The sequence below is a fragment of the Cupressus sempervirens genome, chromosome 2 (genome assembly GCF_028749045.1).
Source record: "Cupressus sempervirens isolate cs-2001-9-10 chromosome 2, ASM2874904v1, whole genome shotgun sequence".
Lineage (NCBI taxonomy): Eukaryota > Viridiplantae > Streptophyta > Pinopsida > Cupressales > Cupressaceae > Cupressus > Cupressus sempervirens.
The window spans coordinates 647,932,599-647,959,491 of NC_143119.1; the positions used below are offsets into that span (position 1 = coordinate 647,932,599).

The window sequence follows — 26,893 nt, forward strand, 5'->3', positions numbered from 1 at the left end:
TGGGTAAGACGAATCATTGGAGGACCTATCTCGATGACCTGGTCTTCGTCGTATGGTGGCCCTGGCGAGAGACAAAGGATTGGGATGATGCTCTAAGAGAGCTAGGTTGGATGTTCTGCTCACGGCCACTAGTGGGCAGGACCACACAGATCATTGAGAGGTTTGTTATTACATGAGTGTGGAGGCAATATGGGTGGCCATAGGATGTCTCCTAGGAGTTTTGTGCCTATGTAAGGGTAGCCCGAGACCTGACACGAGGATGGCCAGTGAGATTAGATACTGGGCGATCTATGATTGATGTGCGCAACCTAGGTATGGCACAATGGGATTACCTCTTAGAGGTATTAGATGCATGGATGACACTAGCATATCAAGTATATCTTATCAGTCACCCCTTCCAATGCTTCACAGATCCCCTAGGGGGAGCAGCACAGGCTCCCCAGCAGGCACCAGTACAGCGACCGGTATAGTAGCTGGCACAATAACAGCAACAGAAAGGTCTGCCACAAGGTCCACTACCACAAGTGAGACAGAGGGTGTGACAGGTCTAGATTCCCCCACGATAGATGGGGTCAAACCCAAGTGCTGGAGGCAATGGCGGAGAGCATGGTCGGTGACAGAGGCCAAGGGTGGAGGAGCAGGCACCTGCAGAGCAAGCACCTAAGAAGCTAGATGAGGAGATGTAGGAGTAGCCTACTACAGGACCTCAAGATGCATTGCAGTGACAAAGAGAGCAGATTCACTAGGCCTCTTGATAGATTGGAGAGCTATAGATACAAGTGGTAGTGAGAGATGCACGGATTGTTGAATGGGATAAGGAGATCCAAAGATTGCAAGAGCAGGTTCAGGTAGGTGAGCGGAGGGCAGAGATGCTCTAAGACAAGGTGAGATTATAGATGGCCCAAGCGGCCTATTACTTTGTAGCTTACTCTATAGTTGTACCTGATGAGGCTCAACAAGTGCCTCACTTCTCATAGTACGCACAAGACTCTGAAGGTGCACGCTCACCACTGAGACCAGACATGCCGCCGCCTCCTCCTCCTCCACCAGGAGGTGATGGTGTGGGTCAAAGCTAGACATATGATACTCTTAGCACCAATTTTTTATTCTAGCTATGTATTGATTGGTGTGCCAGCACCATTTTGCATCATATTTTATTGATAATGCTCGAGTAGCGCCATTTTTTTGTACTAACACACTTGTCAAGTTATATATATGAGATTTTGAGCCAAGTAGCATTGTGTTCATGTCATTGTCCTTGTCTATGTTTGTGTTTACTTTGATGCACACAAGATTTTTATATGATGATTATGAGATGCAAATGTGATGTTTAATGTACAAATGTATGTTTGATGTGATGTGATTTGATTATGTAATGTAAATGACATGAGTATATGGATGTAATGCATATGGAAATGAACTGACATCTCATGAAGTGTTGTATGTTTTTGCTTGACAGTGATAGGTACCCCTCAAGGAGCACGTGAATACGAACAAAGGAACCAAATGCTTGTGTAGCGATGGAGAATCCTGATATGTTTGAAGAGAGTCATAATCCCCCATCACGAAGGATGGAAACAGAGTTGCAATTGAATTGTGTGCTTATACAAGTGAAGTATGCAATGCAAGACTATGTTACATGCAACCCTAGGTATGGTTACCAAGCCTTGAAAATTTATCATCACTAAGCATAGGATGAAATCCCATATGTCATACAATTCCCATTGACATTGCAATCATGGGAATATGAATAGGACATATGTTATAAGTTTGTTAGGATTAAATGTAAGCATTTGAGGCACAAGAAGCCAAAATGACCAGAACATTTGTCCTTTTTATTGTTGCAAGTTAACATAAGTATTAGAGCATAAATGTTAGGATGACCAGAATGTTGCTTGCATGATAGACACACCAAACACACAAGAGATCTATCTTATGTTAAGCACTTAGTATTTATTCTGTCTATATCAACCCTTACGTTCATAACCTGAGACAGAAGTGTGATAGATATACTCGCAGTGACCCATACATTCACTTAACAGGATGAGTATTAGTATGTATTGTAGCATGAAGAGTTCACTCCAATAGACAAGGAGAAGAACCAACATTATTGACATATTCATATAAAAGGAGTCAAGGTACACCTAGCCATCTAATACTAGATGGAGGCTCTTATAGTGGACACCCCTCTTTATAGGAATATGTCAACTTATTGGAACTAAACCACAAATAGAAAACAAAGAAAAGACCATGCCCCAGTCATTACTTCTCTAGTCAAAAATGACATCATCGAGTTTCTCAAGGAGACATGATGAAAGAAAAAGTAAAAGAATCAAAGAAAATGCTCAATATATCCAAGCAAGTATATCATCTTGAGTTGAAAGTTTGTCATGGGATTAATGTCAAGTGTTAGTGTCCAGAATGTGGATGAAAGAAATCTCTTTAGTAGGGTGACAATAGTAGGTAAACGTAGTCAGAATGATTGGTGATTGAGGTGAAAGAGGAATCTTTGAGGTGAAGAACCTAAAGAGGACTAAGTGATAGTAGACAGACATAGCCAGAACAACTGATGACTGACGCAAGAGAGATCTTCCATAAAAGAATCTTGAAATGTGACCTAAGCAACAGTAGGTAGACACAGCTAAAACAAGTGGTGATTGTTGCAAAAGAGATTCTATGAGGAGAACCTCCAAAAGAGTGAAACTGGTGACAGTAGGTAGATATAGCTAGAATGATTGGTGACTGTCGTAATAGAGATTCTATGAGGAGAATCTCAAAAAGAGTGATAGTGGCGATAGTGGGCAGACACAACCAAAATGATTGGTGATTGTCGCAAAAGAGATTCTATGAGGAGAACCTCGAAAAGAGTGACACTGAAGGGGAATTCCCTTGAGCTGTTACAAGACTCAATCCATGGATACATGAGCAGAAAGTGGGAAAAGTAGTAAAGCAACTGTACAGATAGCCAAAAGATGTGTTGCAAGATGAAGCATTGGGAACAAGAGGCACCTATTTACCAAGTTTTCACCTTCTTGGCAAAGTTTTCATTTTTTTGCTACAATGATGCCTATTTCCAAGTTTTCACCAATGGCACTTTTGTTGTTGTCCAATTTTTTTTGTATTTTTCTCTTTTTGATTTGTTTGTATTTTTTGGAAATTTTCAATTTTTTTGGTGTTACCAAGGTGCCTATTGCTAGGTTTTCACCAGGGTAACAATTTTTTTTCAAGACTTTTTTTTTTTTTTTAAGGGATTATTTTAGGACATATAAGTATGTACAAAAGAGCTTATGAGATCAAATCAATTGTAAAATTGCTTCAGGTGGAGAGTGTTGACAGGTTCCTTGAGCACTTCTTCCTCGATTGTGGAAAGCTGGTAAGCACCAGATCCATACACTACAGTAATGATGTAAGGACAAAGCCAGTTTGGTTCAAACTTCCCTTTTTGGACTCACTGTTGTTGATTCTTAGGGTTCTCTCTGAGGATGAGATCACCCAGTTGAAAGTCACATGGTCTAACTTTCTGATTGTAGCTTCTTGACATTCACTGCTAATAAGCTCATAGGTGATCACACGCCACTTGTCGACATTCATCAAGTAGCACTAGCTCTTGAAGCTGAGCTATCCTATAGTCTTCATCAGTAATAAGCCCTTTCATAGAGATTCTCAAGGTAGGAATCTCAACCTCTATTGGAATCACAACATCCACTACATAAACCAAGGCGAAGGGCGTTGTACCCATTGGAGTCCTAATGCTGGTCCTATATGCCCACAAGGTTGGATTAATCTAGAGGTGCCAGTCTCTCCTAAATTTATTGACCGTGAGATGGAGGATCTTGAGGATCACCTTATTGGATGCCTCAGCCTGACCATTACCTTGGGGGTAATATATAGAAGACCAATGTTGTCTGATTTTGAATCTCTTGCATAGTTCCTTGAGGTCTTTGTTTTTGAGCTATTCTCAATTGTTAGTAATGATTAAGGATGGTACACCATACCTACAAATGATGTAGTTTGTGATAAAAAGAGTTAAGTTTTTCCATTTTCTATTGTGAGAGCTACTACCTCTACCCACTTTATGAAGTAGTTTGTAGCTATGATAATGAACTTATGTCCATTAGAAGAGGTTGGGTGAATCTGACCCACCAAGTCGAAGGCCCATTGTTGAAATGGCCATGTTGTAGTAGATGGAATCAGCTCCCTGGTTGGAGCGTGGATCAAATTCACATGGAATTGACACTACTTACAGGACCTAGCATACTTGATAGCTTCTTGCTCCATTTTAGGCCAATAGTAACCAGCTCTAATAAATTTGTGAGCTATCGTCAAGCCATTTGAGTGAGATTCAAAAATGCCCTCGTGAACGTTAATTAATGCACGTTTGGACTCTTTGGGTTCTAAACACCTAAGGAGTATTTTGTCAAGATCTCTCCTATACAGATCATCAGCAATAATGACATATCATGAAGCATTATGGATTAGATAACGTTTCTCATTTTGGGTCAAACCTTTTCGAAATGGTTTGGTTACAGAGGTAGGAATAGATGTGATGGTAGTGGGATGAGTCTTGAGCTATGATATAATAGATCATCCTAGAATTAGGGGTGTTGTAGGCAAGGTAGTGTAACGCTTCCACCAAGAACTCATGTCGGAGATCATTTTCAGGCATCTGTAGCAAGGAGGCCAAAGTAGCCATAGCAGCCACTTTATCATCTACTCTAGCAATTTGCTGGAAGGTGATGTGTGTGAAATACTTCTTCAGGTCATCAACCATGCATTTGTAAGGAATTAATTTATTATCCTTTGTTTGATACACATCATTAACCTGCTTGATTACAAGCTGGGAGTCTCCAAAGATGTCTAACTGATCCACTCTCCATTCAGCTGTAATCTTCATGCCATTAATCAAAGCCTCGTATTCAACAATCTTGTTTGTACAAGGGAATAGAATCTTGTATGCTTTCAGCAATGAATATCTCTGTGGTGTTATGAAGAGTAATCTAGCACCAAATCCTGGTTGTGTGAAGGGCCCATTGAAGAACATGACCCGCGTTTGGTGTGTGAGTGTTAGAATTGACTCATCAAGGAAATCAATGTTCATTGGTAGGAGACTCTACATAGGTGCATCTGCCAGCTGATTTGCAATTGCCTGTCCCTTGATAGCTTTTCGTTCAACATATTGAATGTCAAACTTGCTGATTATCATAACCCACTTAGCTAATCTTCCTGTAAGAGTTGCCTTACTGAACAAGTACTTCAGTGGATCTATTTTAGCCACAAGTCACGTAGTGTGGGCAAGCATGTAGTGTCTCAACTTCTAGGAAGAAAAGATGACTGCCAAGCAAGCTTTCTCAATGATGTTGTAGTTCCTCTCATAAGAGATCAATGTGCGACTCAAGTAGTAAATAACTCTCTCTTTGTTATTGTTGTCTTCTTGAGCTAATAAGATTCCTAGAGATGTTTCAGTTGCTGAAATGTACAAAATCAAAGGCTTCCCGTAGATAGGAGGCATCAGGATTGGTGGATTGGCAAGATATTGTTTGCTCTGTGTTAATCTTTGTTCACAATCCTGACTCCAGTTGAATTTGACACCCTTATGTAAAGTCTTTGTGAAAGGTAGTGATCTATCTGCCAATTGTGAGATGAACTTGCGAATAGATTGGAGCCTTCCTTGTAGACCTCTCATTTGGCTAATGTTTCAAGGTGGAGGCATACCCATAATTGCTTGAACTTTCTTTGGATCCACCTCAATTCCTTTTGCAGACACAATATATCCTAGCAACTTTCCTGACGTGACACCAAATGCACATTTCTTAGGATTCAGCCAAAGATTGAATTTTTCCATGTGATCTAGGATGGATTCCAAATCTTGTTGATGAGTATTGTGTTTTGTGCCTTTGACCAAGGCATCATCCACGTAGTCCTCCATGGTCTTATGCATCATGTTATGGAAAATTGTAATTATTGCCCTTTGATAGGTCACACCAATGTTTTTCAAACCAAATGGCATTACTTTCCAGCTAAAGGTTCCCCATGCACAAGTAAAAGCAGTCTTCTCCTGATCATCTAGCACAATTTTTATCTGATTATAACTAGAAAACCCATCCATGAGTGAGTACATCTCATAGCCTGCTATCATGTCCACTATCATATCAATGTTGAGAAGTGGAAAATCATCCTTAGGACATGCTAAGTTGAGATCATGGAAATCAGTACAAACTTTGATAGATTTATTGTGTTTAGAGACTAGGACAATGTTGGATATCCATTCAGCATAATCAATTGCCTAGATGAATTCTACATTGAAAAGTTTCTCCAGTTCCACCTTGATGAACAATGCAACACAAGGATGCATTTTTTGAAATTTATGTTTAATTGGTTTGATTCTTGGTGCAATGGACAGATGATACATAATGAGATCAAGATCCAATCTTGGCATGTTAGAATATGTTGAAGCAAAATTTATCTTCTTCTCTCAGAAGAAGGCTATGAATTCCTCCCTTTCTTCAGGCAATAGTGATTGTGCCAGATGTATCATATGAGGATGTTCTGTTGTACCCAAGTTGATTGGGTGTGTTAGCTCTATCAACACTAATGATCTCTCTTGAAAGTGACTTGGAGGTGCATCAAATATCTCATCCCCAGGTGCCTCAGAAAGGTTTTCACCCTTGGATACGTCTTTTGTTTTTAATTTTTTGGGTTCTAACACTGCCATAATGTGGTTTTCACCATTGGACCTTTTTCATTTTTTCTTTTTAATTATATGACTAAGATATTTGATGTTAGCTTTAGTCATGTTGATGCTCTGTTCACTGGTGGAAGACATTACAGGTTCGACAATGTTTGGGTAGTAGGCAAGAGCATAGTCATTTTCGAACGTCGGGACTTCACTAGATGCATTAGAGTTCCAATCTATAAGCTCAGGATGTGTGAATGAAAGAGTAGTGATAGGTTTGATTGCGTTCACGGTATAGTCATTAAATGCTTGGACCAACAATTTGAGACCTACGACAACTTTGTCCACAGGTGTGTTCGAATGCCTTCGAGTACTCATGTTAGGAATTAACGACTCTAGGACACTAGTTGGACTAGACCCATCTGACTTAACCCTAGATGTTTCACCCACTTCGAGTTGGTTTTCATAGACATGAACTTGGTCAATGCCTTTATTAGTAGTCACTTCTAAAAGAGAGTCAAACTCATATTCTTTGGAATTAGTGTTGCATGGCGATAGACTATAGAATTCCCCAATAGTGATAGGGACATACTCGCCTTCATCATCTGGGTTCTTACACAAGTACTCAACATGCAATGACTGACTAGACTCTCTCTTTTCTAAATGGATTTTGGGATGATTAGTATTGTCCTCAGAAGAATCACTAGTATCATCCACAGTGCTGAGACATGGCACAAAGTCATCTAGCTCAACAAAGAATTTAGCAAGATCATAAGGAATAGGATAAGGATAGGGATCCTCATCATTAGATTATTCATCTTAGGTATATGACTCATCTTGTGACTTGTTTCTAGATGAACTCTCAGGTTCTGGTATGAATTTATTAGCTCCCAAATGGAAGAGAACCTTCTTAAAGCCTAAACCGGTTGTATCATTGTTTCTTCGAGCCATTGCCTTGATAGGATCAATTAGGCCATTGTTATTGCACCCAATAGGGCTAGTTCCCTTGTAACCAAAATGCTTCATGAGTCTAAGACCAGGCCCATATTTCTCAAGAGTGATCTCTCAAGCTTTCTCTGTTAGATCTACTAGAGTCTCTTCTCTATAAAGCCATGCAACAATGGCTCTATTTTCACTTTCATCCTCTAGGGGAACTATAGCTTTGACAAAAGTGCCATTGTACTTGATTTGAGGTGTTAGCACAAATGACTTCTTTTCCTCTAAGGGTCTCCCATAATGACGAGGAGATTATAGAAGAAATGTCAATGACAACACTGGTTCAATATGGTACTCTCCCATGTTAGCTTCTTTTAGTTTGAATGACTGCTCGATTTGTTTTAGCTTATTGTCATGATAATTAGTGGATTCCCTGATAGCGAGGACAAAATTTTTAGCAGCTTTGAGCATATTGTTGGTATAGCTAGTAGTGGTAGGAATAGTAACTTTGGAGCCATGAAACAAAAATTTGATGCATTGGTGGTATGTGGATGACACAACACACATCTCATGTATCCATGGTTGTCCTAGCAAAATGTTATAAGCCAAGGGAATGTCGAGCACTTGACAGGTGAAATCCCTTTCTATAGGACCCACACGAATGGGTAAGACCACAAGACCTAGAGACTTTCGTTCAACTTCATCATATGCTTTGATAGTGATCTTACGTCGAGGATCAATAGAGTCCTCATAATAATTCAATTGTCTAAGCAAAGAAGTAGAGACAATGTTTAAGCTAGCACCGCTATCGATGAGTACCCGACAAACACATGTTTGACGTATCATGACCTCAATGTGTAGAGGTTGATTGTGCAGGTGACTCAATGAGTTATCATCCTCCTTAGAGAAGGACATAAAATAAAGTGAGGTCAGGTGACCTACCATGGATTGAAATTGCTCAAGATCAAGATGTTGAGAAACATTTTCCTCAGTGAGGGCTTTGTCCAGAATTTGCCCGTGAGCAGGCGAGATTTTAAGCAGCTCAAAGATGGAGATTTGAGCATTAGTTCATTTCAATTGATTGAGAACACTATAGCTGGTAGCTGCTAAATTTGTTGCAAGTTTTGCACCTTTTCCAGATGGACCGGCAAGGGTTTTGTCTTTATGTTGTTTAAGATTGGGAGTAGAAGGTGCAAGGCCTTTAAACACCAACTTGGCGCGAGAGCGCATGAGAGCACAGTGTTGTGAAGGTGTGTTGTATATTATGTTTGGAAGTAGGGGCCCTCAAGACAAATGTTATCTTTGGTTTATCGTTATCTTGCTTGCCCTTAATGGTAATGACATCATAGTATTCAAATTCCACAGGTTCAACCATGTTTACCACATTGTCATCGTTGGAGTATGCATAGTTGACCTTATTGTTGGGTTCTAGTTTTGAACTTTCCCCCTTTTCATAGGTTGGGAAGGGCTCTTTGAATGCCTTGTGATCCAAGTTCTTGTTATGTCTATCTACCACAATGTCACCAACATCAATCATGTCTTGGACTTTGTGGTGTAAGTTTATGTGGTTTATTCCCAGATGTCTTGTTGTCGGGAGGAGGTTTCTTAGCATTTTTGGCTTCATTGAGGAAATCTGTGAGATTAAAGGCTACCTTAGCAGGTTTAGGAGTGACATTGTCAACATCATGCACAATTTCTTGGTTCTTGTTGACATCCTTAGTTTTGTCCTTGTTTGAGGTGGAGCCTTGTTTTGTGTCCTTTTGAAGAGTAAGTTCACCCTTCTTGACAATAAAGTCCTCTATTTGAATGGCATGTGTGAACATGTCTTCGAGGTACACAGAGCTTGAAGTTGGACTCTATACTTGAAATCAGGTAGGAGATTGTCAGTGAAGATATCTAGCTTTTCCATTTCTGAAATATTGCGTGAATATTTAGTGTATAGTTGTCTCCACCTTTGGAGGAATGTGAGGAAGGGCTCCCCAACTTTCTACTTAAGGTTAAATAGATCTCAAATATTGACAAGGTGTTGAATGTTATGAGAATACAACTGGACAAACAAGTTGGCAATTTCGGCAAATGTCTTGATATCAAGAGGCAAGTGTGAGAACCACTCCAAAGCCTGACCACCTAGACTTCTAGGGAATAAAAGCATGAGATGTGTCTGGTTATGCATAAATTCCATAGATGCTATACCAAATTCCTGCAAGTGATCTTGGGGATCAATGGTTCCAAAGTATTTTTCATACTTAGGTAGTTCTACTCCTCTTTGGAAAGGAGGCATGTCTATGCTCTTGTCAAATGGCAATGGACAAAGAGCATCTAAGGTGTATGTTTTAGCAGGTTTGTCCTTCTCTTGCATCATCTAAGCCAGTTGGTCTTGCATAATTTTTAGTTGTTTTTGGAGTTTGGAAGTCTTAGTTTCCTCTTCAGGCGTGATGATGGTTTCCACATTGAAATGAGATGGTAGCTTACCTCCCTCTTGGGCAAGTTTGAGAAAGTACTTTTCTTTCTCTTTGTTGAGTAGAATTCCCATGACCTTTTGGAAGTTTTTGTCTCTTTGACATTTTTCTATGTGTTCAAGAAGTATTTCCACCTCTTCTTGTTCCTCATCGATGTCATGGTCTTTCTCTTTGTCATTCCTAGGTGGTTCTTGATGTTTGTCATGACTACCATGTTCAAGTTCGCAATTAGTCATTGTAGGAACGTGTTTAGTTTCAGTATGTTGTGATTCAAAAGGTCATTTGAAGTCTGACATTTCATTCAAAGATACAAACCTCTACTAGTCTCAAGATCGTCTTGATATAAAGGGTTCTTGTTTTGTCAAAAATTTATGTCCAGAATGTTCACTAGACTCAAGGTGACCTGACGGATGAGGGAGATCGTGAAGATGCTTCACTAGACGAACTAGATGTAGACCACGTAACAAAAGGAAGGTGACCTCTACCACGATTACGATCCCTAGCATGACCTTGCCCAAGTCTAAGAGGATAAAACACGCTACCGCTTCTTGTTGCAATAGTCATAGACAAGGACAAGAACCAAGAACCAAGACATGAATCACACTAAGACATAGTCTCGAAAAGGAAGAGTGTTGTATACTAAGGTATGAGTAGTATAAGTGAAGGCTAGAACAAACCAAGGTTATGACTATCATAACACAGAGTATAATGAACACAAAGAAACACAAACAAGATAATGAGAGACAAGACTAGCTAAAGTATAGACCACAAGTCATCAATCAAGCAAAATATCACTTGTTTGGGACTGTTTACAGATAGAGAAGAAACAACTCAATGCAGGGAACAGACTAGACATAGATCATAGATTGCTTGAATAAGCTAATTTGACAATTTTAAAACAAGATCTTGCACAAAGATCCTCTGTGAGGCATGCAAGAAAGTACATTGGGCGATGCAAAATCTCAGAACAACAATTTAAACTTGTGCAAGGATGTGCTCCAGGTCACGTGAAGAAGTGATAGGTTCAACAAAGACACTTAGCAAGATCTCACGTGAGCATATGCAAGTTCTTGTGTGAAGATCTAGAGTGACTCGCACGAAAAGGGGAGTTCTCGTGTGAAGAAATGCAAGACTGTGCGCAAAATTCAAGACCAAACTGACAATAGAGTTGGATTTTGAAGAGATTTTCAATAGTTTTGGACGTTTCTGGACAAATTGCAGGTTTTTTTAATTGATAACAGGTAGATTGCAAGGTTGATTTCTAGATTTGTGAAAGTGATGCTGAGTTTCAAACAAGACAAAGTGTTTTCAATAGGACACAGGAAGCAAGCATTAGTCGAATACAATCCCACTGAGGGCAAAGCAACTCAAAGGGATAAGACAGTCTTGACTTTCAGTTTGTTTGAATAGGTTTGAACATGTTTAGGACTCAATAATAAACACGCTTTATCCCTAGAAATAGAAAATGGTAGAGAAGGCAAAACCTTTATCCCACATCTTATGTGCATGTGTGCACCTCACGTAGTTGTGTCACCCCCTAGAGGGCACTCGAGTTTTTGGTGTATTCAAAGGACTCAATAGTATAGACTGAATGAGCACCCTTATGGTAGGGGACAAGTGTGTATACCACCTTCCAACATCCAGTAGCATGACTATGGTGAGTTCTATAGGAGAGATTCTTCCCCCTCCTTGCATAAAGATTATGCCTCCTTTCGGAGGTGAACTGGGTAGCTTCTAACTAAAGATTTTTACTTGTCTTCCATTCAAATTAATTTCTGGTGGCTCTGTAAGCAAAGTTGAGACTAGCAGCCCATGCCAACATTTGAGAGTGCACACACTTGCTTACCAAGACTAGGGTCGGCATTGGCCAGTGCAACACACAGAGCTTCCCCTTGATAAGCAATATCAAGAATCAAGGGAAAAAAATTAATCCGGCTTTAGAGTCTTTCGCTCTACAAAGCATCTTGATTATAGTGAGTTGGAATCTTCGGCAAAAGGAGTGTGCTCACTTGGGTCGTTCTCGGAGGTTAGATCACTCTGACTGGCCCTCTAAAGGATTGACTCAGACTGGTGGTTCAAATGCAAGGGTCAAAGTTTCTGATTTCCCTCAAGGAAAAAGAGCATACTCCTCTACCTTGCTTTCTCACCCAAACATGCAAAACAAGTTAATTATTGACTTAGCTTAATCAATCTAGACTCATCCTTCCTAAAGATTTTGATTCTCTTCAAAGAAAACCATCATCTCATCATAGAAAAGGATTAGCACTAGAGAACCACTAAGCGGCTTGCCTTCTTCAAAATCTCATCCTTCAAAAGCATTTAGGTTTTTTATTCACCCTTGGTCATGACCTCTAAGTGGTGAAGAGCATAATCCCCTATTCTTCTGTCTTGCACCCTAGGAAGTTCACAAGCCCTAATTAGACTATGTTTTGAGAGCAGGAAAGAAAACACATTGTTTTGTGGGTTTTAAGATTTGATCTTTGCCAATCATATCTTCGACAATCATCCTGCAAACAAACAGTCAATTGATGTTTTGAATGGTTTGTATAGGGAATCTTTGTCAAATGTCCTGCAGACAACCGTTAAGCTACAAAAAACTAGAAAAATAGAATAGTAATACTTCAGAGAAAAACATGTCAGTAAAAGATAACAAACAACATGTTAAAAAATAACAAAATGAATCTTGCTATTTTAGAATTTTGTATGAAATCTTGTGCAGGATCGCATGAGATCTTTCACTAACCCATGCGAGAAAATGAGGTGCCGCACGAAGACTTGTGCAATTGGGCACTTTTTCACGCAGGAAAGTGTAGAGCTTCAAGCAAGATCCTCAAATCTTCACGCAAAAATGAAATTTCTCGTGTGAAAATTCAGAGAACTATATGGAACAATATGTTTGAACAATGAAAATGATAGAAATTAATGCAGATGAGGCTAGAAAATTTTAATTTTCTTGGCCCCACGGTGGGTGCCAAAAATGTATATGTAGAATGTGGCCTCAAACTTTACACACATGCTTCAACATGGTCATTACCTACGAATCATCCTAGAATGAACATGAGATAGTTCATCCAAGAGGTCTGACAGTGCAACCCATTGCCTTCTAACTAGAAGGATTTTGCCTATTTATGCTCTCAGAGTTGAGATGCAGATAACTAGACCTTTTTAGAATGAAGGATTAAATGCAAGTATATGATTATACAAATTAATCTATATATTATGCAAGCATTAATTTAAGAAGTAATAAAAGAAATTAAGCTACATGTATGCATTGTTTAATCTAAATGATACTAAGATATTAAGCAAAAGCATATATAAAGCTATGAAAGTGGGTATTCAATCTGACATGAATTCAGTAGCATAAAAATTCAACCTTCATAATGAGGGATTGAGAGCCCCTTAAATAGAATCAAGGAATAGATCGACAGGCAGGATCAAGCTTGATGAACGGTTAAGATTAGATGGAAGATTCAATTAAGATGGAAACTTCCTTGTGCAGGTGAAGCTAACTGTTTTTTATCTGAGTGTGATAAGTAGTTAAGTGAACTTGTCATAAGTGTGAGAGAAAGTTAACTAGATTGATTCCAATTTCAAGAAGTAGTTCACTCAGAATTTCCATCTACAACTGAAGAGAGGATTTTGAAGATATTATTTAATTTAATAGGTGAGATATGACCTCATTAATACCCTTTTCATTTTATTGAATAATCTAATTCAATTAATTAGAATGGGCATAATATTAAATTATATATTTTAATTCCCTAGTACATTAGCCTTAGGATATAATTTAATTTAATTAAAGTATAAATACTTCAAAATTAGTAGGTTTAATGTGACTAATAAGAGTCAATACTTTAGGAATTAAATAAAGAGTATGATGAATGCAGATTTAGGATTTTCTACATTTGACAATTAAGTCAAGTAGCAAGTAGCAGAATAAGAATTGCCTAGTGACATAGGACTTTAGAATTGACCAGAATAGACCAGAATTGGTTGTCATGGCAATGTGCCAATTTTGGGGTATTACAACTAGAACATGGGAGTTCAGGTCATCCCAAGGGGTGATGAAATCCCCAAGCATGCCTCCTAAAGATAAAAAACAAGACCACTTTTTTCTTGTACACTCAAGATCACCCAAAGGCATGAGAGGAGAGAATACGTAAGTCGTCTCTAGGTTTAAAAGACACTAGTTCTTTCCCAATTGAAGCTTTAGGTTTTTTATCTACTCTTGAAGACACTCGTGTTTAAGCATGCAAAGTTCTTTCCAACTTGACAACATTGTCAACATAATAAAATTGATAGGGATAAGAATGAGTTCCTTTAAGTGATTCAAGATTTAGTGTATTCATTTTAAGCACCAAGTCCAAATATTTCAAAGAAATCTTCTTTGTCCCTTAGGCATTCAAGATTTTATGAGAATGTTTTAAGCCCAAATCGAAATATTTCATCGCATTCTTCTTTAATCTTTAGGCATTCAAGAGTGTGCTTTTCTATCTAAGCATCTATTCCAATGAAATCCTTATCAATTCCTTTAAGTCATTCAAGATCTTGTTTTGCTATCTAATTATCCATTCCAACGAAAAACTTTTCCATTTCTTCAAGGCATTCAAGAATGTGTTTTAAACATTCATTCCAATGAAATACTTGTCAATTCCTTTAAGGCATTCAAGATTATGTTTAAACATTCATTTTAATGAAAGGTATGCAAATCCCTTAAGACATTCAAGATTGTGCTGAGTAATGTTACTTTTAAGTGCATTCAAGAGTTTGTTTAGATTTTGCGAGATTATTTGCAACATTCATTCAAAGGACAAATGGTTAAACCTTACAAGTTCATTCCATTCCCTAATTCTAAAGTCCTCCATGGTTTGTCTCCCACAATAAAATCTAATCAATAATCCCTGTCTATCAAGTAAATAATGAGGTGAGTATCAAAAGTCCTTCAAATATTAGTAAATCGACCAAATATCAAAGATAATAAAATACAGTCAAAGACAACAAAACTTTAGAGATGACTAAATGGAAACTATAGAAGAGAATGAATCATATTATAACTGATACTTATGTTTGTAGATCATAGATAACAGGTGAGACTCATAGATGACAAAACCTATAGACGCTAGAGACCAAATCATGCAGATGTCAGTTGTGTAGATGAAAAAACTTACAACTGCCAAAAACTCAGATGATAGAGTTCAAATCCATGGAAACATTAGAAAATGGAGATGAAAAACATACAACCACCAAAAATGTAGACGACAGAGTCCAAATCCACAAAGACATTAGAAAATGGTGATGACAAAATATACAACCACAAAAAATGCAAACGATAGAGTCCAAATCTTTAGAGACGTTAGAAAACGGTGACAACAAAACATACAACTGCCAAAAATGCAGATGACAGAGTCCAGATCTTCAGAGACATCAAGAAACAAAGACAACAAAACAAGTTTTTTATGTAAGATTTATTTAGTTTTCAATGGCAGGGATGCTAAAATGCAAAGATGATTTATGGAGATGACTAAACGTCTTCTCAAATAGAGGCGATAGTGCGTGGTTTTTCAAAAACTACTGAGCTTTTTATTATTAATTTTCACTTTAAAAAGGGATGCGGGTCCCATCGGGTGTGCCAAAATGTATATGTGAAAACCTAATTTATCAAGAGCATACATAAATAAGAAAATGTTAGTAGTATGTGCATATATTAAGATTTGAATCAAACACTAACTATCATTATATTTCACTACACTAATGAAAACAATACAAAAGAGTTCCACACAACCTTAGAGCAACTCAACAAGGGCACCCAAATGAGACCTTGTTGGTGTGATCAAGATTGAGGGATGTGGATGTGCTCTTCCCAAACACAACTATTGAATCTCAAGATTTGATAAATGACCAATGACATAAAACTATGCTAGATGAGTGGAGAACACTTCAAGTTATGGCTATGGAAGCAACCATGCTTGAAAGCATTCAAGAATGTGAAGGTGGATGCAAACAAGTAAATCTAATGATGCAATGCTAAATGAAAACGCAAGAACAATGCAAGAAATCAAACAACTACCAAAGGGTTAGTGCAAAAATCTCTAAAATCACTAAAAATCTCTAAGCATAAACTGACATGATAATAATGCAATGGAGAAGATAAGAAATGCTTGAGACAAGGGCTCTATTTATAGGCTTGAGGGAGACCTTGAGTAGGTGGCATCTATGTGGCATCCAAATAGGTGCCACAAAGGAGACACAAGGGCTAAAGGACAAGCCATGCAAAATTGAAAAGGAGCCTTTATGATTTGGGTGGCTCAAGATTTGCTCACACATGTGTGAGCAACCTTGGAGAAAGGAGTGGGGGACATGGAGAATTTAATGAAAAAGGGGCTCCTAGGGATTAAGTTGCTCACACGTGTGAGAAACCACTTAAAGGCTAAAAATATGTTCAAAAGGGAGCTTAGAATTAATAAAGTGGGTTTAGCAAGTGGGTAGACTTAGAAGGATGAGAGTGATGGGTGGTAGGATAGGTTTTAGGTGCAATTAGGATTAAATAAAATAGGATTTAATTTAATCAAAAGATTAGATAGTTTAATAAAGTGGAGGGGATTAAATAAATTAGAATTTATTTAAAAGAGGATCTATGAAGCACATTGTATTAAATAAATTTAATACATTAGGAGGGAGTATTTAAATTAACTTTAAATACATTAGGGGAATGAAACTATTTAATTAGATAAATTTAATTAAATAGGTAGAGGAACATGCCAAATATAATTAACTATAATATCAAGGGAAATATTAAATAAATCAATATAGTGTTTAAAATGATTTAGAGCATCTACACTATGCCAATTGGCTTTGGCCATTTTCCTATAGCATAAAGAAAATAAGACAAAAGAGGAGATTATAGATAGGTGGAACTTATAGACCCTAAACCTGCTACTATTTTGAGATGGGGATGAAAGGATGACCAAGAACCTTTGTCTCCTTCTTCTATGACATTGACTTCTTGAAGGCTCTGGTTTTTTAGGCTAGGCCCACTTGGTTTTTTATTATGATGTTGTTTCAATACTTTAGCCCTTGTTGTTTGGACTTTGGACTTAGACCCATATGACTTGCAGGGAGTGACTTTTTACCCCACCTTTTTTTAAAATTAATATGTAGTTCTAGTTTAAAATTAAAATATTTTGATATGACTTATCATTTTAAATCTCTATTTGAAAAAATATATTTTAACAAGAGCTTTGTAGAGTTAGAGCCCCAGCTTATGAAAGAAAGGATAAGTGTAATAAATCAAGTTGTAAATGATTTCAAAGATTTGTCTAATCTAGCCTAAAATAAAATTATAAACTCATTCTCCACTATAGAAGGTATTTTTATTTCAATAAACTACTCATGTAAATAAATGATTCAATGTTTGTCAACTTGTATGGATAACTTATGTGTGGTGTAGTTTGACACTGATTCAGAAAAAGAGTTGTTGTCCAGGGAAAATTATAGAAGAGAATATGATACAATTCAAAATCTTAGGGTGTGCAAACATAGCAAGAGTAGATCCATTGATAAGGCCAATGTTTTTGCTTCTTTTAGCAATTTGCCTGCAGATGTAAAGACATATGGAAGATATGAGCAAAATTTGGATGATTTAGTTGTGGATGCATTGTATATTCCTCTGCCCACATTCTTGTATCTTGAATGGTCTCTCAAGGATGCCCACAAGAAGAAATATATTATTCTTGAGAAGGCTAATGCACTTTGTGTTGAAGAATTTGTCATTGTCATAGACACATATAATAATAATGAGGTCCAATTCATGGATGGTACCATTTGGATGCACCATCCAAGATTCCCCCAGATAAAGGCATTTATTCAAAATCTAGAGTTCTTTGGAGATCTCAAGTTGGTAAGTACTTAATCCTTTGAGACATTTTATAAGAAATGATTTATATATATATATATATATATATATATATATATATATATATATATATATATATATATATATATATATATATATATATATATATATATATATATATATATATATATATATATATATATATATATATATATATATATATATATATATTTTATATTATTTCATTCTATGGTTGGATTTAAACAATACATTGGAAAATCTATTTTGTATAAGGGATTTTTTCTTTCTTTTGAACTATGTTATTTTGTTAAAGTAGGATTTGTCTATTGCAATGATTTAAAGTGAACTATTTAATTTAAACTCAAAGTACATTGTATAAACTTAAACGTCATCCTTCCCTAAAATTTGTGTAATCCATGTTATAGATTTTTAAAAAAAATTTACTGGGTTTTAACATATCAATCTTTTTTGATATCTTAATACCTTTCATGATAAGTAGATCATTTTTCTATATAAATTGAATTTTGATGGTGTAAGATTCAATTATGGAGCTTTTGAGTCAATATGTCCTGTTGGAACTCAAAATTGAAGCCCCAATTTTGAGTACCATTGAGAAAATCAAGCCCCATGAGCGCTTTTAAATGCATATGTACCCGATTGTTCAGTTGAAGCACAAGAGGTGTTTAATGTTTCTAACACCTTGCATTCAGTATGTCTACTCATCCCATGATGATAAATTGGCATTTCGAGCCATTTCCTGAAGTCTCATTTTGAGCAATTGTTAAATCTGCATTTTTGCCTAAGTGTCAAACAGTGATAGGAGGCTATGTTTGCAATTGAATATCTTACACCCAGTAATGTTTCATGACTCACCACTTTGGGAGTGTTTAGTGTCCATACCAAAGAACCTATGTTTTAAATTTTGAGTCATTTTGAATCCGTTTGACTAGGTGTTGAATCCCTCAAACTTGGTCATTTACTAATGTCATGCTGATGTAAATTGTTCATAATTCTGGGAAGCCCTGTTTGACTTGTTATAATTTTGACCCAGTTGACCAAAATGATGAAATTCCTTTTGTGTTGCATTTTAGAGGTTAGAGACTTGCTAGGTTCAATTTTAAGCTTCTGACGAATCCGTTTGATCAATTTTCAAATGCAATTTCAAATGCAACTTGTAACTTTTTACTGGTGTCAAGAAGTGCAAATTTGTCGGAATCCCTATTTGTGATGTTATAACTCAAGATCCATGATAGATGAGATAAAATGGATTGTACCACTATCTTTTACAATGAAAATACTATAAGTGTGCCGATTTTCAAGTTTTGACGAATCTGTCTGCACACTTTCCCAAGTCAATTCCATTTGCAAAAACCACTTTTCTACCAATGTTTCCAGTTTGCAAATTCTGAATAGCCTACTTTGACCACTTGCCAAATGCATCCTATTATTCATCATGAGCCCTAATCCCATATTTATGTTTTCTTCATGACAGTGAACCAACACCCCAGTTTTTGTTTTCCCAAGTGTCAATTTACCCAGTTTTTGAAGCCAAATTTAAAAGCATTTTATGGTTTAAAGGGGTAACTTTGACAGTCAATATCTTTTGACTGAGAATTCGTCATGAGACGAGATTTGACAGGGTAAAAGTGTGCAGGATAGAGATTTAGTGTGTTTGATTTTAGAGCCCAATTATTTGTTTGGGTCAATTTTTGAAGGCAGTTGAGAAGCCCTGTTAGCTGAAAATCACAAGTTTGCAGATCAATGATAAAATGAGTTTTTAATGGCAGAACATTGATCGAATTTGAATCTCATCAATATCGAATGTTCAGTAGATCAATTTGAGGATTTAGTTGTTCAAAAATGAATTTTTTTTAGCTGGACCTGCTTTAGGTTTTGACTAATTGCATCAGACTGGTACAATATGGGAGATGCTTTTGTATTGGTCGAGGCACTATATAAGTTGCTTGGGCTATGTGCAAGCACTTCTATGATCAATAAAAATATAGAATGAGTCATTCCATTGTCATGGAAATCTATTTATGGTCCTAGTCTAGATATTTCAATATTCTAAACTCATATCTATGATTACTGGCCAGGCAGATACAAGACTACAATTACGCATCTGGGCTATGACAAAGGAGGACTCCCCAAACAATAATAGAACAAGAGTCATCCCCTTCCAACAAATTGTTACTCCCAATAACATATGGCTATTGGTGATCAGTCATTTAGTGTTACTTTGAGATAAACATTCTTTAACAAAACCATTAGTCCTTCCATCGATAAAGCTTTGATTAATATCCCTTTACAGTCATGAGCAATGACAGAGGCTACATTCTTTAATAATAGCAATAAAGTAGATCACAACTATGGTTGCACTCCACTCGATTCTAGATCATCAATGGCCACATGAAGAAATATTATATAGTCATAGGGACCCAAGAGTCTTCCCTACATGCAAGGTGACAACAGGGGAGGCATAAAAGGCAATAAATATGGCATTCATGTTAAATAACATGCACCTATATTCATTGCTAAAGCAGTAGAGGAAAAGGGGGAGACTTATCGCTAAGCAAGAAGAGGCAGAGCATATCTGAAAGCCAAACTCCCAAACACCAAGTTGAGAGGAGGTCGTAGCATGTAGGAGGAACCCTTTATTGAAATAAATAAACTTGAAGGCAAGGGCAGACAACTCAGATTTTGGCTTACTACTCTCTTGCAGGGAGGAGGCTAGATCATCCTCAGTCTATTCTTAATTGGCATCAAGTTGTTGTGTTTTAAATGGATAAATAGTTTTATCAATTATGTGTTGTAATTCTAGCTTGGAGATGGTACATCTATGAATGTGAAGAGTCTAGAATTCTTGATGCTTCCTTCAGACCTATTTCAGAACAATAGGTGGAAATAGTGTATGAATACCTACCTTTTTTCCCTGATTGTGCTTTGTATTGGAAGATTGTATATGGTCATTTTACCTCATATTTGTTGAAGGATTTAAACCCTCCCTATCTAAGAAATCTATTGCATAGTTCTATAAGATAATGTATAAAGTTTCATGGAGGCTCACCCCCACTCTACACCAAAAAGTAACTCTAGTCTTCTACCCGCAAGGAGCATTGCCAACGCAGGGATGGCGACTTGCAAATCCAGTTATATTTGAGAGCTTTATAGTTGAAAAAAATCTAGTATATCTATTTGAGGCCAAAAGGTTTTGGTTGGGCACAGTCCTGATTATTCAATTGAAAAGACAATTTCTTCAATAGTGACAATTTGAAGTGGGATATTTCAAGGTCATTGGCTTAGTAGTTTTTCCACATTGGCTAAGACCTAATAACTCAGATTGCAATGACTGCTAACGCAGCTCATCATGAAAGAAGATCTCAGGTGGCCTAAAAGAGGCACAAGCATTACAAGCATTCTTCAGTAACTTATCTATATTGGACCAGTTATTATTCACCTCTATAGCTAAAAAAGGGGTCGAGATCAGAGGAACGACAATGGCATGTCATAAGCGCCATGAAAAAAGCCAAACAAATGAAAGACAATTATCCCACATTTCTTATGTGGTCGAGTTTTCATGTATTTAAATAAGAAAACACATTATTAGCCTTGTGTCTTAAGACAATAGCCTTTTGAGAAGGAAAAGTGCATCGCGTGGGGCCCATGGTCAGCTAGCTAGAGGTGCCCAAGAGAACTTTTAAATGGACACGCAAAATGAGCACTCTGACTTCATCACTGAAAAAGTTGCAAAATCTAACAAGTCGCTATGTCGCCACCAAAAAATGATGAGGTTTTTCGGTAGCGACATAGCGGCCTGCCGAAAACCATGAAATTTTGGCAAGAAGTGTGGGACCTGGCAGCAACGATGTGGCAAAATGACTATTTGACAAGTGGCAGTTGAAGGCAAGTTATGGGTGACTCAATAATGATGTGACGATGTCAACAAAAACTAGAATTTGACACGTGGCAACATGTGGCAAGCATACTATGATTAGAAGTGATGTGACAAGCAGATATCTCTGATGCACCAGATTATGACACGTGGCAGATCTGAGGGTGGTCGCTATGTCGCCAAGACAAAGTTGCATGCCAATTAACACAGCGACATGACAACCCAATAAAAGATTGACACATGGCGTTGACGTGGTAGTAAGGTGGACGAGTTTGATGGTGACATGTGGTGGAGGCTCCAGATGTGGTGCGCTTCTTGAGGTACTGAGGTGGCGGTAGGTGACACATGTCGCTTTGTCACTATGTCGCTGATGACATGGCGAAATGCTGACTAGGATAGCGACATAATGATCAATGAAGTGGAATGGTGACATGGAAAAGTGGAGGATGAATAAAATGATGCCATGTGGTGCCCAGTTGGAGGGATCAGCTGATAGAGCAAAAGGTGAACCAATCACAAGATGACATGTGGTAAGGATGGTCAAACCAAGTTTGACCCAATTGAAAAGCAAAGGGAAATTTCAAGAGGCAAAAAAGGTTTATTATTTTAATTTTCTCCTCACAAAGTACGTGGGTCAAACTTTTAAATAAAGTTGGAGATTATTACATAGTTCAAACCTTTGAAAAGGTTAAATATTTGAGGTGCAGTCCTGAAATATGTAAGTGGAAGCTTGGATTTTCAGACGGGCATAACTTGGACAATTTTTATCCGAAATAGGTACTCCAATATACCATTGAAACTGGGAAGAGATGAGCTATCCATTTTTGAGGTTAGTTTTTACACATCTATTCACTAGTTCAAGTTTTAAGTGAATTTGTGATTTCTAGGGCATTCTCAACAGAACGGGCAGTTTTCATCATGGAGCATTAGAATTTAGTTGGGATGCATTTGATTTGCTTGGTTGGCTCAGTTTGTCAAAATTTGACACATAATGATGGATTTTGTCTCAAGTATCTCACAATTTGCATGCTTTTTGATGGAACCTTTTAGAATTTTTGTCTTTTGCAATCAGTGATGATTTCCATCAAAATATATGAAATATTTCATGCTTTTGGAGGCCAAAATGATTGAAGATTTGATCTGCAGTTGCAGAGAGAGAGTAGAGAAATTCTTTTCACTGCTGGGAGATGGAATTTCAAGTGGACACATGTCATCTTCACAACAGATCTGGGAATTCACTTCCTTCTATATCATTCTCTTTCTTGCTCATTGTAAGGGTTCTAGTTTTTTGGAGAAAAACTACTCACTGCTGTGATACCATGTTTTGGTTCTAGTTTTGATGTATTCCCAATCCTGTGACACTACATTTTCTTCAGCAATTTCTCTTTTATGAACAATCTATTAGGTGTTTCTATGTTTTGATTTCATGAATATGAATGTATCATTTCAAGGAAATCAATACAAAGAACAAAAGATATCGAGTTTCATTTTAAATTTTGTCTCCTTTATCAATAATTTTCAATGTTTTATGATCTTTAAATAAAGAGCCTAGGTCATAGTTGCAGTCCTTTAAGGCTGTATGTTGTTTCATTATTGCTTATAATTGAAGGGGTTATGTAAATGCTTTAGGGAAATCAATAGGGTTGCAAGTTTATTGAGGAGGATATCAAGTAAGAATGAGATTTAGATTGAACACAAATGTCTATTTACGAGGTGAATGGATAAATCAAATATCTAAATATATGAATAGGTATTAGGTATCCATATGTATGTGCTTGATTCATGGAATTATCCAATAGATAAGGCACTGATAAGCTATAGGATAATTAGTTCTTACTGCTGCATATTAGGGGTTTTGCTTAAATCAACATTATTAATCAAGTGCTTTTCCCCCTTTCATGTTGAAGAGCTTAAAAGTCTAACCCTCACTCGGCTTATGAATTGCATTATCTTGCATTTAGCTACTGTAGATCTATGTCATTACATGAGTTAATGGGAGAATTATGGGTTAAATCCACTGATTATAGATTCAAGAATATGTTTAGCACTGATACCATACAGATTGAATCTAAGGTTCACCTACCTAGGTTTTGTAGAGCCTGAAGTAAAGAAGGAGTTATGTCTTATAGTTGGCCCAGGTTCTTGGTGAATTCTGTCCATTATTGGAGATAGTTGCCCATAGATGCATTCTTGCCTTGCATACTTGGTTATTCAAATTTTGTTAAATTGAGAGCCAACATGTCCATTTATGATTTTGAATTATGATTCACAAGAACTTATCTCTCGTGAAAAATAATAATATCAAGTGATCCCTATCAAGAATACTTTCCCACATCTATGAATCTCCACTATTTTTATCTCAATCAAATTGTCCACTTATGTTTTTAATTGTGATCCATATCAAGAGCACTTTCCCACATCTATGAATCTCCACTCTATTTTAATCTCAATCTCTTTATATTATAAAATACATGCTAGTATCATTTAGTTAATTGAGCTTGTTTCTCCACCCTTGCTTAATTGATTGTAATTGATTATTCTAGAGAAAACAAAATTATGATGTGGGTATATATTAATCTTGCTTTTACCTTTTACAAATGTTACAACTTTCCATAGTTATTTGTAGGTGTAAAGTACTTTCTTGTATGTCAGTCTATGTAAGTTCTTTGAAGAGGACATTAGGGTTAAGCTAGATTTGGATGCACTTTGCGCATTGAGCAATGTCGGGTGGTATTATAGTAGGTAAATTTTATGGGCTAATGAATATTGATGCAAGAGTATCTAGTGGTGTAAGGGCAATCCTGTATCACCCAAAAACATGGCTAGTGTTAGTTTCTATTTAATGCATTTATATTTCTAGATACCTATTTGGGCTGAGATTCCAACTCCCATAGTTTCACTATGAGATTTTTGAGTTAGTGTTTTTTGAGCACCTTGGGATGCGTGTTAGTGTAGAAAATAAGCTATTTTGTAATTGAGCCATAATTATGAAGAGTTAAAGAGTGTAAGTTGGAGGGATGATTACACTTATAATTTCAAGCAGTCCAGAAAAAGAATCAGGTCAAAAGGCTGTATGGTTTGAAATTTATTGCAGCTTGAAGTTGCTTGGAGACCCTCTAAGAATGCTTTAAAGGTAGATTTGAGGTATTAAACGACCTCATATAGGCATGAAAAATGGGGGAAAAACAAAGTTGGCTATAAAGGCCTATAGAGCACTCATAAAACTTTCCAAAAATGTAAACAGTTCGTCAATCAGAGTCCTAGATCAAAAGTTATGCCTCCTAGAAGTTGAACTACCACTTCTGGATTCTTCTAATTTTGCACCGACTTCTAACGTCTTCTAGAGCCTTCTACTTTGATGATTTTGATTGCTAACCCTAAACCTAATTTAGGTTACTTAAGGTCATTTCTTGTATTGTAAAGGAAATTATGGTAGAGTAAATGGGAGAAGGTATTGTGAGAAGGGTTTTTCTCCAAAATTTGAGAATATTGTAAGCCCATAGGACATGTAGTTGAGTCATTTCATGGTATTGAATGTAATAACATATCATTTTAAAATAAAATTATCCTTTTCCTGTTGTCTTTATTTTGTCTTGGGTTATGCCCTCATCAATTATGAAGTGCCTCACAACGTGATTACACATCCTATGCCTTCTGTGAATGAAGATCAAGTGATTACATAATGTGGGGCTACTTTGTCTTGGTAAGATGGGAGGTTGGAAACTTCTTATTGTTCATTTCACTCACCTATGATAATGAAATTAAGTTTCATTGGGTCTAAAGGAAATATGTGTCATCATGATTTTGTGGTTCCTTATGAGCAAAACATTGCCTTAGTTTTATCTTATATAAACATTGGTAAGCACAAGGAAATAAAAAATGGTTGGGGCTTGAGGCCTAGTGAGCACAAATTCAAAAAAAAGTTTCCACTAGAAACTTTGATGGTTGAAGAATTTGCCAGGCTAATTAAGAGAATCCAAAATTTTGGAGAAAAGCCCGATTCTCTTTGGCCCTCCATCTCAAGGAAAACACAGATGGTTCTCAATGTTGTTAATGCTTCATTTTAGAAAGGCTTGGTTTTGGTTATGCTATGAAGAATTTTGATAAAATCTTACATGTTCTTCTTCTAACAATGAAAATGAAAACCATGTTTACTATGGACATTTCTTCCTTGATTTCAATTTGTTGCTTTTAATTTATATGCACATGTTCAACAACAAAAAGTACATACTCGTCAACAAAGATTTGACACTTGGATGATCCAACACTTACATTGAATTGAAAAAGTAATTGCCCAACATCCCAAATTGATAAAAGACAATGAATCTCATATCTTTTTGGCATAGTCTATAGGCAGATTTTCCTACCAAAATAGTAACCTCTCTAAGGAATTTATGTATTTAGCCAATTACAAAGAAACAATAAATTTATTATAAAAATATCAAAGTCAAGCAGTATGGACTAATTAGTGAAACATCAATTGATAGATCTACTATTACTATATTTCTAGTGGCTTCAAATGTTTTTGAATGAACATATTATTGAAAAAGTTGATAAATAATATGTTCATTCAAAAACATTTGAAGCCACTAGAAATATAGTAATAGTGGATAAATGGTTGATAGTTTTTCGCTCTGCTAGGGTTTTCTTGCTTCATGCGAACTTGCAATTTTTTTTGCGTACGACCTTTCGCTTGCACTCCCCTTTTATCGACACTTGTCATACCGCATTTACTGCGGGAGCTTAGGTTAGGATATAATGGCTCTGGCCAGCGGTGAACAAGTTGTTTCTGGTGTTCACGCTATTACTTCGAACTGCCATGGCACCGCCATCGAACAAACGCCTGCGCAAGTTTGTCCCGAAGGTGTTTCACGAGTAAATCCTGATATTATCGTTCCTTTGCAAGAATTTGATGCTGCATGTGACTGGTTAGAACAACATACCTTGATAGGGTATTTTTTTGGTAGGACCCCCCCTGAAGCTATGCTCAGAGAATGGGTTAACAAAAGCTGGACCCCTCATGGCGTCCACCTTGACGCTGTGCAAAACCTTACCAAAGG

General features: G+C 36.9%; 1 pseudogene; it reads left to right on the forward strand.

The window, feature by feature from the left end:
* The first annotated feature begins 1,520 nt into the window (after window positions 1-1,520).
* On the forward strand, window positions 1,521-25,900 carry LOC149575038 (putative oxidoreductase At4g09670; annotated as a pseudogene).
* Window positions 25,901-26,893: the final 993 nt, after the last annotated feature.